This window comes from Ambystoma mexicanum, chromosome 4p, assembly GCF_040938575.1.
Source record: "Ambystoma mexicanum isolate Mex_15411 chromosome 4p, UKY_AmexF1_1, whole genome shotgun sequence".
Lineage (NCBI taxonomy): Eukaryota > Metazoa > Chordata > Amphibia > Caudata > Ambystomatidae > Ambystoma > Ambystoma mexicanum.
In genome coordinates this window covers 269,680,812-269,695,710 of record NC_090927.1, presented here as the reverse complement: position 1 = coordinate 269,695,710, position 14,899 = coordinate 269,680,812, and the positions used below count along the sequence as shown (strand labels likewise).

Sequence of the window (14,899 nt, the reverse complement as noted above, 5' to 3'; positions counted from 1 at the left end):
AAAGATTAAAGGACTGCATGGCAGTTGGAAGCCCTCATTTCTAGGCAAGCGCCCACCTTGTCCAGGAACAGTGTGCCCTCCCACCGCTTCCTGAAACTGCTTAAAAATCCAGGTAGTACGTTGAGACCCCATGGCCTCTGCCCATAGCCTGGAAATCATGCTCACTAGCCTCTTGTACATGAAAAAGAAATACCCATTGCAAACCCTGTAGCCCACCAAACTGGTACATCATATACTTGACTTTTCCATTAGGCGAGATACATGGCACATCAGTGACAGAGCCATTGGCAAGCTAAGGGATACGTTAGCCTGTGGTGTGCACATTATCACGGATCAATACTTGTATCATCACTAGAGCAAACACTGTAGTTAAACACACCATATATAAGTGCGGCCTTTTATATAGTGCACTTTAACCTGAATCACTTCTCAGTGATCCCAATCGCCACAGGAAACATGACCCATTTAAGTGGATCCATTTGCCCGGCAAAGCATAGATCGGTCCCTTGTAGAAGCAAGAATATCTGATTGCACAGTTGCCATTTGGCAGGTTTCAGACCACACAGACTGCCCGTTGCATCTTTTGTATCTTTTATATTCCATGTATTTTAATTTAGAGAGTTGTTTTCCTGTACCCACGTGTTGGTTTCTTTATTTATCAATGCTTCTTGCTGCCCCAGAAGGAAGGGAAGGAGTTGTGAGGAATTGGCCCATCCGCCCAGGGACTGTGCGCTTACCTGGGCTTTTTTGAAGTTTTGTAATTAAAATGAATGATTGGAGATCAACCTCACACATTTTCCTATGCTCGTCACACAACAAACACATAGTCAAGTGTGCTCCGGGGACACACAGCCTACAGGCATAGTCCTCCTTGTCATATTTAGCTGGAAAGTGACAGCCACAAGTACCTCAAAGCATCTCTGCAGGGGGAAAGCAACACCTTCCTCTGGCCATGGCCAGCCTAATTAAAATTTCAAAGGCTCCATGGATCCGCCCTGTTCTATCATCAAAGTTTTGTGTGGTGGCAGCTCATACGAATGAGAGTTAAATAAAAACAGGCCTGTGAAGATGCCTGGTCACAGAATTAACAAATGGGACAGGAAACACCAAAACCTCTTTGATATGCAATGTGCCAGCTTGAAGCTAGCTCCCATCCCTCTGTATGAATGGCAGTGAAGGTCATGTCTTGGACAACTGTTTACAGTAGGCAACCCCTGCAGGGAACCCCCTTTCAGAGGGAAGAAAGGTGTGATTTGTTTTCTGTTCTCACCACAAACTTCAATGGAGACCTGTGTTTGATCAAGAGTCACATAGAGCTCAATTAACCAGAGAGACACTTTGATCCACAACAGACAGGAAGATGGGTGGGACTTAGTAGTACATTGTGTCACCCCTTACCTTTCCTCTTGCAAACCACTCTGGTTATGACCTCACGCATAACAGAAGATTGTTGGTGGGGACCCAGGATTGGTTCATTAAGGCAGGCCTAGCCTGCACCAATTACTGGGGCCCATTAGACTTTAAAAGAGGGCTGAGCCCCTCACTTAGGATATCATTCGACGACTTTGAAAGGAGTAAGAAAAAATAACTAAAAATCTCTCAGAGAACAGAGGGAGATACCCGACTCAGAGGACCCAGCCACCAGCTCCCGAACCGGTACGCAGCCAGCACATAGCGTGCCCTGCTAGGATCTGCAAGCAAGCATCCTAGGTGGAAAGTGCCAGAGAGTCTCTGAACAAAGGACAAGGCCGTTGCCTGCAAACACTCTCCTCAGCTTTGGGCCATCCGCCTTAAAGCATGACACAAGCCCTCCGTAGAAGCTAGGCGGAGTGCCACAATAAGCATCAATCAGTGTCAATTTTTTAAGGACATTTTCGAGATAGTCGAGCCCTCAAACCTCGACCATCTGCACCACTGACTGTGTCATGCTGCAGTCACTAAAGCTGCCCGAGACACCACAACCAGCATTCCAGATCTGCATACCAGCACAGAGACGATTCTTTATCCCGAGCTGCCGTGTAGGCCAGCCTGCAGCCGTCTGTCCAGCTTAGCTTGCCGAACTGCCTGTCGCCTGATTCCCACAGCTGTCTCCTGTCTTCAACTCTGTCGCAGGAACTGCAAAGCATCCTGGAACCGGCTCCACTCTGTCGAGCATCAAGATCATCTGAAGCACCAGGTACATTGTGCTTCTGTCCCCTTGGTCCTTCTCCGAAGGCCCCTAGTGACATTTACGACCCCTTGCTCCCTTGGTGTTGAAACCACATATCCTTGAACTGCTAAGATTGATTGCTTTACCGACTACCCTCCCGTTGGTATCCAGAGTGCATCACTTTCCTTCGTGAAACTGTCTGTCCTCTGTGTTCCTTTACAAGGGGGTGGGGGTTATATTTTTTAGTCTGCTAGAACTGTCTGTTTTAATAATAATAAAGTAGATATTTTTATACAACCTTGACTGGACAGTCCCTTTTATCATTGGCAAATAATTGTATTTTTGCTGTGTTGCATCTAAGCAACGATCCACGACCTTTCGGCGATAAGCCTGCCTTTCTGTCACATTACCAAAACTGGATAAGGAGGCTTATAATTTACTTGTATTTCCAATCTGTTCGGATCTCTTCTGGTGTACTAGAGGTGTGGGGTTGATTGATGGTTTAGAAACCGATATTCATCCCTGGATCACTAGTGCCCCGGACGTTGGTTCGTCACAGGAGGGTACAAAGAAAGCCGCCGGGGTAAGGATATACAAAAAGAGTATTTCATAGTTCCTGGAACTTTCGACCTGGGAGGGAGGGCAGGAAGGTGGAGAAGAGCCTAGTGCAGTAGAACCTAAGTGCATACAGAGTATACAGTAGAGGCCAGCAACAAAGGCACCTCCAAAAGGCAAGGGGTGTAAGTGCAGTGACAGCATCCGAGACAATGTATTGTGCACGAAGACATCAGAAGGCCAGTGAACTGCAGCAGAAGAGAGTGCGAGAATCATCAGGGCCCAGGCAATCTCCACCCAGGCTCATGATGGCTGCCGCCAAAATCCATCAAGTGGAAGGGTAAGCAGGTTACATTAATATTACTAGTCACAGGAGATGCTTACTTTATCATTTTCAGGGGCAATTCTAACCCCTTTAGAATGTCATCATTTGCTATTACCATTGTCTGGTTTCACATTTTATAATCTAATTTAATTTAATTTTTTAAATCTCTGAATGTGCCTTTTAACCAGGCTTTCTGGCAAATGTATTCGTTATTGTTAGTCGATGAGAAATTCTGGCTTCCAGAGGAAGCCAGTGAAGATTTCTTCTGGCTTGGGAGATGTGTTCTCTCCTCTTTAGCCGTTCCACCATTCTCGTGGCACTGTTCTGAATCACTTGCCATCTAGAGCATTCATCTTTACTAATGCCCACCAGGAGGCTACCACAATAATCCATTTTTGTACCAGTAATGGCTGTGGCTGCAGTAAAACAATTCTTTTTGGACAGATATGGCTTTATCTGTGTCAGCAACTTGATATGATATGCTGATGTGGAGACCAGACTGCTGACCTGGGCTCGCATATTCATGGTTAGATCTAAATAAACACCTAATGTGTTAACTTTTGCTTGCGTGGCAATTCTATAGTCAGCAAAATTGAGAAATTGCTGGTATTCAGGACCTATTTTATGCAGCCAACTGCCAGTACCTGCAATCATGAGCTTGGTCTTCTCGTCATTAAGGGCTAGTCCGTTCTTTACCACCCAGGACTGAATCAGTGCGTACACTCTGTTCACATTCCTCAAGTCCTCTTCGTACACCTCGGACAAGGGAATTACGCACTGTGTGTCATCTGCATAGTTTGTGAACTTCATTCGCTTGTCCTACAGCAGTTTGAATAGGGTCAAAATATTGTACAGTTATGGAGGGAGACAGGCACTTTGCGGAACCCCATACTGAATCTCTACCAGGTCTGCCTCTGCGGTACTACTACATACCCTTGCTAGCCGGTTCTCCAAGAATGATTTCACCCAAGCTGCGGCTGAGATGGAGAAAGTGGCCACCTTCTGATACATTCAGGCATGTGACACTCCTTAAAGGACAGATTTACAAATTTCGTTATGGCAGTGATCAAGGATGGTAAACATGTCTTAACTGTAATGGCAGGACAGACTTCCCCCTTACAGCTAGTTGGTTTAAGCTTTGTGATGATGTCTGTCATTTCCACCTCCATTATTGACATAAATCTAAAACTCCATGTGTCCTCCCGGGTGCCCTTTAAAATTCTGTCCACAGCCACTTCAGTGCCACCCACCATGTTCAACACACAGATCCTGTGCAGTTAATTGAACATGGCCTATTGAATCGAGACACACCAATAGTTACCTTTGGGAAAGCAAACGGCTCCTTTAGGATATGGGTTCTTAAGCTCCTTCAGGACTTTGAACAATTTATATGAATCCTGCTCTGGATTTGTGATCCTGGCATTATACATAGACTTTTTAACTTCCATGATTGACATTTTATACACCTTGACTGTTTGCAGATAAGCCTCCCTGTCTCCTATTGTTCTAGATTCAACCCATGTATTAACATCTTTCCTTTTACGTGCTTTCATTCCTTGTAATCCCGGGGAGTACCAAGCATTTGTTTTTTTACATGGCAAAGATCTGGTCTTTAATGGGGCAATAGGATTGACTGCATTAGATACAATGGGCCTCATTACGAGGTGGGTGGTAAGGGATACTGGGCACCGGTAAGGAGACTGGTGCCGGTAATCCCTTACTGCCAATTCCGAGGTCCCTTAGCGGGAACCGGAAGGGACGTGTGGGCGGACCACACGTCCCTAACGGGTCCCGTTAGGTGACCAGGGCGCTAATTACAGGCCTGCCATTAGCAGGCTCGTAATTAGCGCCTTCCCCATTCCCATTGAGCCCTATCGGGGCTCAAATGTGAATGGGGAATGGCATTTGGAATGGGGACTTACCGGGTCCGGCTAGGGCGGAATGTCCCGGTAAGTCCCCACTCCACCAGGTCGGACCCGGACTCGATTTTGGAAGCAGCCATGGCGCTAATTGCGTAATGAGGCCCAATATCCTGATACATATAAGACACATCGTTAGAAGATTCTACATTTGGAATATTCACTGCTACGGGTGAAACGAAGGCCTCTATAAGCACTGGCCAAGGTTTCCAAAGATTTCTTGACGTTATCGCTTGTCTGTTTATTTTGGACTTACTCAGGCAGTAATACATCAACAATGATGAATTAGTGGTCCGACCATGGGTACAGAGACACAGTCGGCTCACTAATTTGAGTATTAAATGTCATGACCCAATCTAGTTACCTTTAACTTGAGTTGCTTTATGTTCCTGTTGATTGAAGCCCATTTCTTTGAGTGATGAATCCATCCTCATAACAATCTTTGATGTGGATTTTAATAATGGGAATACCATGCTGACCAGTTGATCTGAGAACTCAAGCATAGGTATGGGTTGTCTATATAATAGAACTAGATTATCTGTGGTGTTAGTATCTGTACAAACTTTAATGTGCATTGTCTCACAGCCCCCAGGTCCCACAATGTCTACTTCCATACCTGTAGGTCCGATCTATATATTCATGCTAATCCCCTCCCTTCCCATTCAGTCTATCTGCCCAAAATAGGTTGTATCCTGTTGGGATAGCTAAAGACAAAGAGGGACCGGCCGCTTGATGCAACCAGGTCTCCGTTAAGGCACATTTTTAATCAATTTTATTCTCAATGATATAATCCTCCATTTTGGACGCAGGTTTTAACAATGACCTAGTATTTGAGAGAATACATTTAATCGGGTTCGACTCCCAACTTCCCCATTTACATTCTACGCTAGACCTATCGTTATCAATATGAGATCTGGTGTCCAATTCTCTAGCTAATGTCTCCCTCTTAATGATGTCTACATCCTGCAAGACCCTCAATAAGACCACATCAGTTTCAGATCCTAATAAGATGTTCTGCTTAGCGTTATTCATCTCAATTATAAGTAGCTACAAAAGGATGGTTCTCCTTAACATTACCTATTATGTGTGCATTATTTGTCATTGCCATATTGCCTGTCAACTCACTGTTAACAGTGGTCAGATCCATAGGCTCAAGATTCTTCTCTGCTGGAAGACTCAGTTCAAAATCATATGGACGCCCAAATGTTTGTCCAGTTTCCTCCTTACATCCCAGAGAATTCTCAATCAATACTCCCTCCACAGAGCAGAAGAAGGTTGTGGCTTGCCTCAATGCCCCAAAGGCCAGCATAGATAACGTTTTAATATGTTATTCGCTCTCTGTGATTTCAGTGTAATCTTTTTATTTCTATCACAGAGGTTCTTTGCACTAACCTGCCCCATGTTATTAGCAACAGAATGTTCCGACAACACTGTCTAGGAGAGTAGGAGAACCCAAAATTCAAAACAGACCTACCAGCACTATCGGCACATCCACTTAGAGAGTTCTCTGCCACATCCAGGTGCGGACCAGCCCAGACCAGCCTGAATGCGCCAGCGCTAATGCACCGACAACAGAAATAAATGGTGTCAGCTAGGGCTGCTGGGAGAGGTAGTTCTCCAACCTGAGTTGACTTTGAAAATGCGCTTGAATCTACTTTGCAGTTAAATCACTGAGCTTAATGGAATAATGTACTATTAAAAGCTCAAATGGCAAAATAACACAGAGCTACTTCACAATTCACACACACACACACACACACACACAATAGAAAATGTACTCTTGCCTGCCCAGCTAATTAAATACCCCAGCACAGACCAGCCCAAACGGGCCATCCCTAATGCGGTGACAACGAAAATAAATGGTGCCAGCTTGGTCTGCTGGGAGAGGTAGTTCTCCACCCTGAGTTGACTTTGCAAATGCAATTGAATCAACTTAGCAATTAAACACTGAACATCGAGCTTATCTTAATAATGTAATCTAAAATGAGAAAATAATACAGAGCTACTCCGACAATTCAGACTCACACAATCTAACTCAATGAGGCTAGAAGTCATCAGCATGATCCTCAGGTTTCATATCTCTTGTGTGGTATTTGGGATTTTATTTGCGCTGTCCCGTTGAGGCTGGTATGAAATAAATCATTCAATGAATCCTCATTCGGAATCAGTGGAAGTATTGCTACCAGCAAATGATTATGTATCTCCTGATTGGCCAGAAACCAGCACATTGACAATCATTGACAATTATAAACTACAAAATAGATAGCCCATCACTAGTAAAGCCATTGGTAGACATTCATTAACATTTGCTTATTTACTGTCCACCAATATTAATCAATCCATATTTTCAACACAGTTAAAGGATGAATAAAAAAAAAATACAATTTGATAGTATTTCAGAAAATTGCTCCAGCGCGGTGCAATTTGATACCTGAGCAAAACATTGCGGCTGTGAAAATAAATACATTTTTCAATACTTTTTAACACTTGTGCAAACACTGCGATGTCCGGTTAAAACGTTTCTTTAGTACAGGCCGTGACATTATGTATTTAAAACTACAGAGCAAAACAAATTGCTGAGCAGCCAATTAATCAAATATGCCTGATCAAACATTGCTCTGTTTATTAGCAACTAGTCTATATGCATGTTTATTATATAGAATATGATGAGTCAGTGGTCTCAGAACAGCAGTCTTTGTAAAATCACCAGTACGACTGGACCTGAGTGACAATTTGTGGGCAATGTCACAGAATGGCCTGAAATTGGATGTTCAATACGTTATCCCTAATTTCAAGGGTTTGATCTCGAACAAATTAGGGGAAAGGCATGTTACATTTTCCCCAGGGTGTAGAATTGGAGCAGATCTGATGATGCTATGGAACGTCATTAATATGATCATGCACAAATGTGATTCACAAAGAGCGGTTCAAGGGCTTTTCAGAGATGCTCCAACCATTGCCTGATGTTCTCCAGTTTTAGAGTTTGAGAATCAGGAATAGGATGGCAGGTTCAAACATGTGATGTTTATGGAAATCTCTTGATTTGCTCCAATGTAAGTCTTTGGGAATCAGGTCCTCAGGGTGGAGAAAAAAAATAAACCCATGTGCAGCAAACGTTTTGCACCCAGAACCTTGCGTAAAAGGCTGATCTTGTCCATGTCCATGAGGTTAGCTGCACTTTGTAAAACACATATAGCGTGTTCGAAATTGTCTTGGATCACCAAAAGAAATATGTGTAGGTAGAGTGACCTATACACAGGGGCTGGGAACAGGAGACAGCTGGATCAACCGAGATTGCGCTTTTACGCGGTCACACCCACTGATGATATTCACTTGATGTTGCATTCTTGTTCATCTCAAATTTATGTAAATTACATGACTTTGGGTTCCAATACTTTCAAGTCTGCAGTCAAAATAAAAAGGCACTTACTATGCATTGACTAACCCTGTAAACTGCTTCAAAAATTCCTTATTCAAGCATTTACAAAGTCCTACTGGACCCAACAAATTTAAATTAGCAAAATAAACAGTCAGTGAAAATTTTCTAAGTTGTGTACTCAATGCTTAGAGAATAAATGAACTGCTTGTAGAAGAGAATGTCTGTCACTGCTTGGGAACTGTGATGTAAGTGTGGTATAAGGGATCCAAGCACACAAAAGACACAATGCTATTGGAGTGTCACTATCTTGTTCAAGTGTGCCAGGGTGAAGATTAGAAAGTATCCTATGGCAGAGAGGAATGCTGATTTCCATACAATTCGATGATTGTTGATTGGACGAGTGACTGATTTATAACAGAGGAATGCTGATTTCCATACAATTCGATGATTGTTGATTGGATGAGTGACGGATTTATAACACTGACTCGGGACACTGATCATCCACTCAGGTGGTAGTGATCCCCGGAAGGATCACTACCAAACAGCCGCTATGGGGTAATCAGTGAAAATATTATGTCAAAAGAAGAATGCCTTTAATTCCCTGCTAAAGTGTTTAAGGGAGGTCTGCTAGTGTTCTAGTTAGGGAAAGAGTGCTCCCCACAAACCTTCAATTAATGTTTTAGGAGCAGAAGTCATAAAACATGTGTCATAACAGAGCAGGCTAATTTCAACACCCATGATGCATTGCTGTGTGGTTGGCATCTGCGGGTGAGCCTCCTGTGATGGTTACTTGGTGGGGCTGTGTTGTGTGTATTTTATTTATTATGGACTGAAATGGCGATTCTACTCACATTACATGTAGAAGTGCGTTTCTTGCTTCTTTTTTTTTACCTCCCATAACATTGATAAAGTGCAGTAAGTCAGTCCATTTTTATTGTAAGTCAAATTCCTACTGTTCTTACGTTTTTTTGGGTTCCATGTGTTAATGTCCCCGCATAAATATCGCCATACAAATATATCGCCATATTTTTGCAGCAATATTAAGCCATGGAACCTGCTGGGGACATCCCCACGACCCCCATGTTTTTTTTAAAGGGAGCGGGGGACACCCCCACAACCCCAGTCCCATTTAACCCATAAATTATCCCCACCAATAATATCGCCTATGGCCTTACCCCATTATATGGCAATATTATTGGTGGGGATAATATTACCTGATACCGTTTTTTGGGAGTGATCTTATTGTTACAAAATAGGCAAGTCAATATTTAGGTAAGAAATCCGAACAAATTCGCCTACGTTCTCTTTTTCAAGTCTTGGAGCAAAATGTAGCAATTGGGTCAGGAATCATTCCAGCCAAGTCACAAGGAGTGCAGGGAGGGAATGAAGGAGGTTCCAGGAAAATAGAAATCAGCATGTTTAAGAATGCTTCTCGGGCTACACGTCTAGAAGTCACATTTAAAACACAACCCGCCATTGACTTCCTTTCTCTTATTTATTTAGATGCTTTTTGGCCTCTTCTGACCTTCAAAACATCTGGAATAGAGTGGAATGAAGCCTGCACCATACGTTATTCAAGCGACAGCCATCCGGAAACCACGTTGACAGCAGAAGTGTCCAGAAGGTTATGGAAGGCACTTAAAGAAGTTGTCCTTCACCTATCCAGCAGTGAGGTGTTTGAAACAATTGATGGGCATGCATGCTACCTTTGAGTGCAACCTCTCTTTCGCGACCACTGGCCAATGGAGACATTTACTAAGGAGAGATGCCTTTATTATGCACCCACCCTCCTTTCCCTCAATGATACTTGGATTTAATGCTGGCTCAGGTCTCTCTCTTTGCAACCGAAACATCTGTAATTAAAATGGCCGACTCTGAATCTAAAATGGAGCCCATGTGACAGACATTCGATTCCCGGAAACCTAGCTGTTTTAGTCCGATTTGCAACCTTGGCCCACTTTTCCCTCTCTGTTGCACACATTTTTAGTCTAATTACATAGTATTTAATGAATCCCTAAGCCCAAAAGAGAAAAATCAAACTGACAGGAGAAAGGCTCTGAGTTTATATTAGGGTTAGGAGAGTAACATCAAGGCTGGGCTCCAGGGCAGCCCGAGCCAAAGGGTACTGCCAATGTAGGATGCCAAACAAACGATGAACCAAAACAGCCAAGGAGACGGGGCAGCCTCATTAGGCGCCATGTCTCCACACTTCCCTCGCATATGCTAATGCCATATTCAAGAGCATGAGCAAAGAGCCAAGTCAGAAGCTAGGGCCTGCCAAGCCAAAGGGCTCGACTGCTGTTCTGTACAGAAGCACAAGCTCAGCCACTCGTGCTGACATTGCAAATCGAGCATGCAAAACCTGATGGATGGAATTCTGGTAGATGATGGAAGGCGATGCCAAAATAATCTTACAGCATCGCTTGGCTCCTAGTCATTGGCCTTGTCCCTCTTTCTTAAATGAACCGAAGGCAAAGCCATCGCCTTATCTGTTGCCTGACTAGAGTTGCTTGTTTTTTTAACTATATGTTTATGAGTATGTGGACAAAGAGTTCAGGCCTCCTTTGGCTAAACAGAGCCGTGCTAATGTTTTTTCACTCAATGCTTTTTAAGGCCACCAAGATTCTCTGACATCAGAAACCACGAAACAGCCGCCAGACATGATCCCTTTCTCATATTTACTTCTCTAGAAATCCAGAATGAGACGTTAACCTGTTTCTTACAGTGTGCAAGGATACAAGTCTCCATGCCCAGTGGCATTCTGGGAAAAGCAGGAGACAGCAGCTGGAGATAGAGGACATCCGAGTAAAATAATGACCCACCAAGGCTTTCCACTCAGCTTCCAAATTGCACACTCAGTAATCCAGACAATGGAGAACAGCCCTGGGCACTGCTCAAGAACAACACACCAACCAGGCTTTGTGCAACGCCCGTTAGATAAAAACACCATGTTTTGGGGAACATTTTATGGGAAAAACATCCTTGAATAGCTTGGAAGTAGAACTGAACATTGATGGAATTATGCCTTTTTTACATTTGTGAAGCATTTCCTATTTGTGGGATAGCTTATACATGTAATGGAATAAGAAAGAAGTGTGTATGTGCTTTAAGATCTTAGTCATACATATTCCATTGCATTAGTGCAGAATGTAATTATTTTGTACATACACCATGTTTTCCAATGGTCTCACTATATATTCCTGTTGGGTGTTTTAATCTATCTTGTGCACCATGGAGAATAATTACCAGGCTGAAAAGTCCACTCCATTTAGATATGTAACTGCAATCCTTCTATGCACAAGGATGTAATATCCATTATACATTTGTTCCCACATCTATTCTTAGTTCGTTTTATCAACTGTATCCTCCTGTTTTCCCTTTCCCATTTGCTGTTCTTGTATGACTTATCAGAGAAATCAGGATCACAAATGAATTTAGGGTAGTGAAAAATCAGCTTGTTTTGCCTTGCAAGACACAGACCAGACACATTGGCCCTCATTCCAAGTTTGGAGGTAGCCATGGCGCTATTAGCGCCATGGATGCCTCCAAAACCGGGTCCGGCACCAATCTGGTTGAATGGGGACTTACCGGGACATTCTGACCTGTGCGGACCCGGTAAGTCCCCATTCAACCAACCATTCCCCATTCCCATTTGAGCCCCCATAGGGCTCAATGGGAATGGGGAAGGTGCTAATTACGGGCACGCAAATAGCGGGCCCATTATTAGCGCCCTGGTCCCTTAGCGGGACCCGTAAAGGACATGTGGTCAGACCACATGTCCTTTGCGGCTCCCGCTAAGGGACCTCGGAATTGGGCGGCAAGGGTTTAACGGCACCGGTCTCCTTATCGGTGACTGTTAACTCGGAATGAGGCCATTGTCTCCTGACGCAAACTGGTTTCAGCAACCTGACACACCACAAGATCCCCAACTTTTATTGGTCACTAGTCAGGTGACACATTCTAGAAACTGACTCTTGGTCTATCCACAATAGCTAACTCCTGCCCCTCACAAATACAATACAAACCCTCATGGTATGTGTTCCTCATTGATACACCCTTTTTGCGTGCTTCCCACCGAGGGCTGCTGCCCCATCCCTTCAATTGAGACATCGCCACATACTCCTCAACGGATCCTTTGTATAAGCTTGACAAAACCAATTTGTTCAGTCACATGGCCTTAGCATGAAAAAGTGCCAATCAGCATGTTTATGTGTATGTTCTGCGCATGTCTAAGAAGTGAGTTCAGGAGAAAACAAGAATTGCCAAGAGCAAAGTCAACAATGACTCAACACAAGCCCACCACAGGTCCACTAGAAAGAATATTTATTTGGTGAAATATAATGGTAGCATCAACACAAAGAATAAGGTGTGTGCCAACCGGGGTTTATCCGGAGTACTCATTCATTTTTCATCCATGGTGGGTAAACCAAATGATGGTGATGTGTGTGTTTACAAAAGTCTGTACCTGTAAATGGAGCATGGAAACCTGAGGTGACTAGTGTATTGATCAGCATTGGAGTTGGAATTTCATTGATACATAATTTGTTTATATTAAATTGATTCCACTATTTCTATATATTTATAAATAAACCTGTGTGTTTCTTCTCCCGAAAGGCGAGGGCGGTTGTTGAGAATCAATAGTGTTAAACTGGAGGTCCCAGGTTCATAAAAATAACTCACTTATATAAATAATAATTGTGCATGCCTGATTTGGGAAGCATGGAAACTGCCCTGAATTACATGCAATCAGGTTAAAACATTCTACAGTCCTAAGGGACCTTATTGGGCTCAAACAACTCTGTAGTCTTGAACAGCTTTATATTACACTCTCTCCTCTCAAACTGGTGGAACTGTATTGTTCATCATATCCTTGCTCATTGTACACTCAGTCCTCATGGAATGGATGTCACTCATTTGCAGTTCTGTTAGACCTTCATGTTCATGCCATCTCTTCAGTGTGTCTAAACCACACTGTTGGCCCTGCTGCCTAATTGTTCACTACATTCCCTCTGTGTTGTAGGCCCTTTTTGGACTCCTGTGCAACCCTGTTTTGCACTCCATACTCCCACTCGTGTGCAGTGTCATTGTGAACTCCCGTCTGCCGCTTTGCCTGTCCTTGTCCAGCCTCAGTATTTCCTCTACTTGCTCCCCTCTGTCTGACCTGGAGTGGCCGATCTCTTTCCTCAGCTGGCTCCCTCTTATAGAACAGACTCCCCCTTCCTCTTCGTCTTGAGCCAGATCTCCTCAAGTTCCAGAAGCTCCTAAAGACTTTCCTTTTCACCTCCTGCTTCCCTTCCTCCCTCCTCTGTTAACCCCACTGTTGCTGAGATTGGTGACCAGGACCCTTATGTGTCCTTCAGCATCCTGGCCTCCGACACCCAATCGCCTTCAGCCTCTGACTGCCCACAGCACTTACCTTGGCATCCACTGGCCTATGCCATTGTAGGCTTGCACTTAACTACTTATTGCAGCTGATCGCTTCCTTGCACTTCCCACATTGGGCATCTACATCTGATGCTCACTCACGAGCACTTACCGCCACTCCCTCTTCCCCTCTCCTTGCACTTGCAAGTTCTGAATGCTCACAAGGCCTAGTAGGTCCAACTTTATCCTCCAGTGTATTCTATGTTTTCCATCTCATGTTCCCTCCCTTTTGCCCTGTGGGTTCTTTGAAACACAATTTACTTTTTCTATAAACGTCTAACAAATGCACAATAAGATAAAAAAAACATTTTAAAATGCACTCTTGTGCATCCATATTCTCCAGCCTCTGCCTGTTCTCTGGCTGAACCTCATCTTCAGCCCAATCTAACCTCTTGGAACACTGCTCCCTGGATCACACTGCACTCCACCTGTTGGTGCACTACACAGTCCCTCTGGTATGTCTGGATACGCCTCTGTTTCAGTTCAGTGTGATACTGCTTTGCTATCACCTACACCCTCAGGCTTAAACGCATCTGTGATTCTGTGTGGCTGTCTTGTGAGCTTGCTCACCCAAGGGTGGCTGGGCATCATTTTCTGTTTTCTGCAGCTTAATTTATGAACTACCTCCCTCTCGATTTGTCCATATTCGCTGGTGTGCTCCTATATGGCTTCAGTGCGCAACTGACTCCGGCAGTTATGTCTCGGCTGTTCTTCTTGCGTAGAGCAGACTGACTGGAAGGCCCAGAGAAAAGTGACCTGTTCCCAAACTTTATAGCAGCTATCTAGGCCCTTGCTGGTAGAGATAGTGGGCCTAAACTCGAACCAAGAATTCAATGTAATTCAGTGGCCCTCATTACAACTGAGGTGCTAAGTGCACCAACTTTACCACCATGGTGTAAACTACGTTTACACCATGGTGGATGGCGGATTTACCGCCCCATTACAAGGTGAGTGGGGCGGTAAATCCCCATTTCCCATTTTCCCTTCCCCATTCCCATTTTTGCCCCATAGGGCATAATGGGAGTGGGGAAGGCGCTAATTACGGCACCGTAAATTACGGTGCCGTAATTAGCACCAAGGTGCCTTAGCACCATGGAACTTAACGCCTGCAAAAAGCAGGCGTTAAGGTGGGAATCAGGCGTTAAGGG

The 14,899-nt window shown here is 44.0% G+C and overlaps 1 long non-coding RNA gene across 1 annotated transcript in view; it reads left to right on the top strand.

The window, feature by feature from the left end:
* The window catches only part of LOC138453187 (uncharacterized), a 131,112-nt gene extending 116,424 nt beyond the window's left edge, over nt 1-14,688 (top strand). Inside the window, exon 3 of the long non-coding RNA XR_011260373.1 lies at nt 9,831-14,688. This is a non-coding gene — a long non-coding RNA (uncharacterized lncRNA). The remainder of the gene's footprint in view (nt 1-9,830) is intronic.
* Nucleotides 14,689-14,899: the final 211 nt, after the last annotated feature.